The sequence below is a fragment of the Ambystoma mexicanum genome, chromosome 4p (assembly GCF_040938575.1).
Source record: "Ambystoma mexicanum isolate Mex_15411 chromosome 4p, UKY_AmexF1_1, whole genome shotgun sequence".
In the NCBI taxonomy this organism is placed as follows: domain Eukaryota; kingdom Metazoa; phylum Chordata; class Amphibia; order Caudata; family Ambystomatidae; genus Ambystoma; species Ambystoma mexicanum.
The window spans coordinates 38909977-38914976 of NC_090927.1; the positions used below are offsets into that span (position 1 = coordinate 38909977).

Here is a 5000-nt window from a genome sequence, read left to right on the forward strand (position 1 = left end):
CTGTGTGATTTAAACACAGCCAGGCTCACAAGGGCACTTTTATTATGCCGAAGGAGGGCCTTGCAGACTGTCCATGCCTGAGCCGCAACTGTGCCTGCGTTCCCCAGAGCCTTTCGTGGGCACAGGGGCAAGACAATCACCAGAAACAGAAGTGTCGAAATTGGCTGCATCCCCTTGTGCTACCCCTCTTTGCCTCTTTTCGCATTTGCCTTTCATGCAGTCGCCTCACTATTTGGCCGCTAGGCTTGGGTGCCCCACCTGTCTTTTCTAGAGTTTATTTTGTGAGAGACTTTAAACATACTCCAAGGGTCTGCTTGAAGACCTCTCAAGTCCCTCACACAGCCAGAAAATACATTTTGAAATACTTGCTCATTCTCTGAAACTGCCCTCATGTAAACCTGCCCCACTGCATCTAACACCATAAAATGTACCATCCTTATTTCCTGAATCTTTGCTCAAAGACCTACGTTGGCTCTATCAGTATGCGCCCATGCTATCCCAACCAGCAACCTTATCATTTTAAACTGCCCCACCTCTATTCGAAAGAACCTGTTTGTTTGAACTGACCCCTCTTTTCCCCACTGGTTGGCCCCACTTACCTTTTTCTTTCCTTTACAGATTACGGCCTGGGTACCCTGGGCTTATCCGGACCAACTACAGAGCCATAACGCCACTAGGGCGGCGATGGACACTGCACGGAGGCTTATTAATATGAAAAACCATAGCAGGGTTCGTGCGGCATCAACCTTATATGCACAACCATGTTTTGCCATTAGTTCATAGTGCACCTGATGGGCTCTGGAAGGCACAAGGAGAAGGCGTGGGAACACAGGGCCAGAAAGTTTGCACAGGGACTGCTTACATTTGCAAAATACCAAACATTGTACTCATTCTGTCAACGTTTTTGAAAAGTTATTACCTGAAACATAAGAGGCCTGCCTTCTCTGAGGAAAGAACTCAGGACCTTCAAATTATGAGACTGACGCGCTGCCTACTGCACTAAGCAGGTTCGGCTGGAGTATGTTTGGAGAACCTGGTGGAGAAACAGATCCAAGACCACGCTACTCACAAAGTGCAGATAGAAATATTCAAATAAAATGCAGCTAGCCCCATTGGTTCTATGGTATTTTGCGATCATATTTCTTTTCTGCGTCAGTAAAGAATCCAATCCTCTGATTCACAAGGACCGCGTTGCGGTCTACTGAACATCATGCTACTCTTCATGTTTAGAAAGGATATGTCCAATTGAATTTGCTGAAACAAAAAACACTTGTGCCCTCTCTGAGGCTCGAACTCAGGACCTTCAGAATATGAGACTGACGCGCTGCCTACTGCGCTAAGAAGGCTCTGCTGGAGTATTTTTGGAGAACTTGGTGGAGGACCAGATCTGAGACAACGCTACTCACACAGTCCAGATAGAAATATTAAAATAAAATGCAGCTAGCCCCATTGGTTCTATGGTATTTTGCGATCATATTTCTTTTCTGCGTCAGTAAAGAATCCAATCCTCTGATTCACAAGGACCGCGTTGCGGTCTACTGAACATCATGCTACTCTTCATGTTTAGAAAGGATATGTCCAATTGAATTTGCTGAAACAAAAAACACTTGTGCCCTCTCTGAGGCTCGAACTCAGGACCTTCAGATTATGAGACTGACGCGCTGCCTACTGCGCTAAGAAGGCTCTGCTGGAGTATTTTTGGAGAACTTGGTGGAGAACCAGATCTGAGACAACGCTACTCACACAGTCCAGATAGAAATATTAAAATAAAATGCAGCTAGCCCCATTGGTTCTATGGTATTTTGCGATCATATTTCTTTTCTGCGTCAGTAAAGAATCCAATCCTGTGATTCACAAGGACCGCGTTGCGGTCTACTGAACATCATTCTCCTCTTCATGTTTAGAAAGGATATGTCCAATTGAATTTGCTGAAACAAAAAACACTTGTGCCCTCTCTGAGGCTCGAACTCAGGACCTTCAGATTATGAGACTGACGCGCTGCCTACTGCGCTAAGAAGGCTCCGTTGGAGGCTCTTTGGATAACCTGGTGGAGAGCATGATTTGAGACCACGCTACTCACAAAGTCCAGATAGAAATATTCAAATAAAACGCAGCTAGCCCCAATTGGTTCTTTGGTATTTGGCAATCATATTTCTTTTCTGCGTCAGTAAAGAATCCAATCCTGTGATTCACAAGGACCGCGTTGCGGTCTACTGAACATCATGCTCCTCTTCATGTTTAGAAAAAATATGTCCAATTGTATTTGTTGAAACAAAAAACACTTGTGCCCTCTCTGAGGCTCGAACTCAGGACCTTCAGATTATGAGACTGACGCGCTGCCTACTGCGCTAAGAAGGCTGCGATTTTATGATTTGTTGATGAAGATTATGTGACACAACTCCACACTCAAAACTCCAGAGAGAATACGATCCATCTGAAAAGCTTCACTTGAATGTATAGTGTTTTGTACTTCAGATGTCTTCCATTCATCAATCAAGAGTCCCATCCTTCGATGCTTGAATTTTGAGCTAGTTATTTTGATATGCTCCAAAACAGGTAAGATGCCACAAACTTCCAACCCCTCCCTCGCTGGATATATACCTAACTCTTTTCAGCCCTTTTTTCTTACCAGTTTTTAATTCTCCTCCCCCAAAGTCCCTTTTGTAAGCAGGTCGCTTTTTTTCCCATTTGCAGAGAGTTTTGCTCCTTTCCTATATATATATGCATGATTAATTATGTGTTTCCACTTCCATCATTTAGTTTTCTTGTGTGCGTTCAGCCGGTTTCGTTATACTCGCTGCTTACATCGCTTATGTCAGGTTTGTATTATGTCACAGTTTGTTATGCTGTTATTTGACATCAGATCTCATGCTGATCTGCTTGCGGCTGGTGACAGGTAGCATGCCACAAAAACAAACCCCAAACTACATCATTATCACACCTGTGAGGCACACGGTTCATGAAGAGAGTCCAAACGCGCCCTCTAGTAACAGAGCAAGGTAACTGCCGGCCAGGTCAAGAAGGGTGGACGGGGCTGGGTTATGCAGATGAACTCCCAGAAGTTCCCAGACTGAACCCAAGAGGATTCCATCCTCCAGAACGCTTTATCCAGCCCATTAAAGCATCCAGCGGGCCACAGGAACATCCAGGAAGGCCAATCCAGGCTTTGCTCCTGAAGGAACTGTAGTTCAAAACCCACCCTCATTTAAAAGTGGCCAGGGTTCCTCCTAGCTTTTTGGTCTATAGAACCTGGCCGTTCGTGGCCGTTCGTGGCCAGTGAGGGAAAGTTGAAAGCTGCATTCCCTGCTGTGTGATTTAAACACAGCCAGGCTCACAAGGGCACTTTTATTATGCCGAAGGAGGGCCTTGCAGACTGTCCATGCCTGAGCCGCAACTGTGCCTGCGTTCCCCAGAGCCTTTCGTGGGCACAGGGGCAAGACAATCACCAGAAACAGAAGTGTCGAAATTGGCTGCATCCCCTTGTGCTACCCCTCTTTGCCTCTTTTCGCATTTGCCTTTCATGCAGTCGCCTCACTATTTGGCCGCTAGGCTTGGGTGCCCCACCTGTCTTTTCTAGAGTTTATTTTGTGAGAGACTTTAAACATACTCCAAGGGTCTGCTTGAAGACCTCTCAAGTCCCTCACACAGCCAGAAAATACATTTTGAAATACTTGCTCATTCTCTGAAACTGCCCTCATGTAAACCTGCCCCACTGCATCTAACACCATAAAATGTACCATCCTTATTTCCTGAATCTTTGCTCAAAGACCTACGTTGGCTCTATCAGTATGCGCCCATGCTATCCCAACCAGCAACCTTATCATTTTAAACTGCCCCACCTCTATTCGAAAGAACCTGTTTGTTTGAACTGACCCCTCTTTTCCCCACTGGTTGGCCCCACTTACCTTTTTCTTTCCTTTACAGATTACGGCCTGGGTACCCTGGGCTTATCCGGACCAACTACAGAGCCATAACGCCACTAGGGCGGCGATGGACACTGCACGGAGGCTTATTAATATGAAAAACCATAGCGGGGTTCGTGCGGCATCAACCTTATATGCACAACCATGTTTTGCCATTAGTTCATAGTGCACCTGATGGGCTCTGGAAGGCACAAGGAGAAGGCGTGGGAACACAGGGCCAGAAAGTTTGCACAGGGACTGCTTACATTTGCAAAATACCAAACATTGTACTCATTCTGTCAACGTTTTTGAAAAGTTATTACCTGAAACATAAGAGGCCTGCCTTCTCTGAGGAAAGAACTCAGGACCTTCAAATTATGAGACTGACGCGCTGCCTACTGCACTAAGCAGGTTCGGCTGGAGTATGTTTGGAGAACCTGGTGGAGAAACAGATCCAAGACCACGCTACTCACAAAGTGCAGATAGAAATATTCAAATAAAATGCAGCTAGCCCCATTGGTTCTATGGTATTTTGCGATCATATTTATTTTCTGCGTCAGTAAAGAATCCAATCCTGTGATTCACAAGGACCGCGTTGCGGTCTACTGAACATCATGCTCCTCTTCATGTTTAGAAAGGATATGTCCAATTGAATTTGCTGAAACAAAAAACACTTGTGCCCTCTCTGAGGCTCGAACTCAGGACCTTCAGATTATGAGACTGACGCGCTGCCTACTGCGCTAAGAAGGCTCCGTTGGAGGCTCTTTGGATAACCTGGTGGAGAGCATGATTTGAGACCACGCTACTCACAAAGTCCAGATAGAAATATTCAAATAAAACGCAGCTAGCCCCAATTGGTTCTTTGGTATTTGGCAATCATATTTCTTTTCTGCGTCAGTAAAGAATCCAATCCTGTGATTCACAAGGACCGCGTTGCGGTCTACTGAACATCATGCTCCTCTTCATGTTTAGAAAGGATATGTCCAATTGAATTTGCTGAAACACAAAAAACACTTGTGCCCTCTCTGAGGCTCGAACTCAGGACCTTCAGATTATGAGACTGACGCGCTGCCTACTGCGCTAAGAAGGCTCTGCTGG

General features: G+C 45.6%; 6 non-coding genes across 6 annotated transcripts; all 6 read right to left on the reverse strand.

Annotated features, from left to right (window-relative positions):
* Positions 1-1273: 1273 nt before the first annotated feature.
* On the reverse strand, positions 1274-1346 carry TRNAM-CAU (transfer RNA methionine (anticodon CAU)). The gene has a single exon. It is a non-coding gene; the product is annotated as a tRNA-Met (tRNA).
* A 264-nt stretch (positions 1347-1610) lies between these two features.
* TRNAM-CAU (transfer RNA methionine (anticodon CAU)) lies at positions 1611-1683 on the reverse strand. The gene has a single exon. It is a non-coding gene; the product is annotated as a tRNA-Met (tRNA).
* Positions 1684-1947: 264 nt separating this feature from the next.
* On the reverse strand, positions 1948-2020 carry TRNAM-CAU (transfer RNA methionine (anticodon CAU)). Its single transcript has one exon. It is a non-coding gene; the product is annotated as a tRNA-Met (tRNA).
* Positions 2021-2285: 265 nt separating this feature from the next.
* TRNAM-CAU (transfer RNA methionine (anticodon CAU)) lies at positions 2286-2358 on the reverse strand. Its single transcript has one exon. It is a non-coding gene; the product is annotated as a tRNA-Met (tRNA).
* A 2221-nt stretch (positions 2359-4579) lies between these two features.
* Positions 4580-4652, reverse strand: TRNAM-CAU (transfer RNA methionine (anticodon CAU)). The gene has a single exon. It is a non-coding gene; the product is annotated as a tRNA-Met (tRNA).
* Positions 4653-4919: 267 nt separating this feature from the next.
* Positions 4920-4992, reverse strand: TRNAM-CAU (transfer RNA methionine (anticodon CAU)). Its single transcript has one exon. It is a non-coding gene; the product is annotated as a tRNA-Met (tRNA).
* Between the last annotated feature and the right edge of the window lie 8 nt (positions 4993-5000).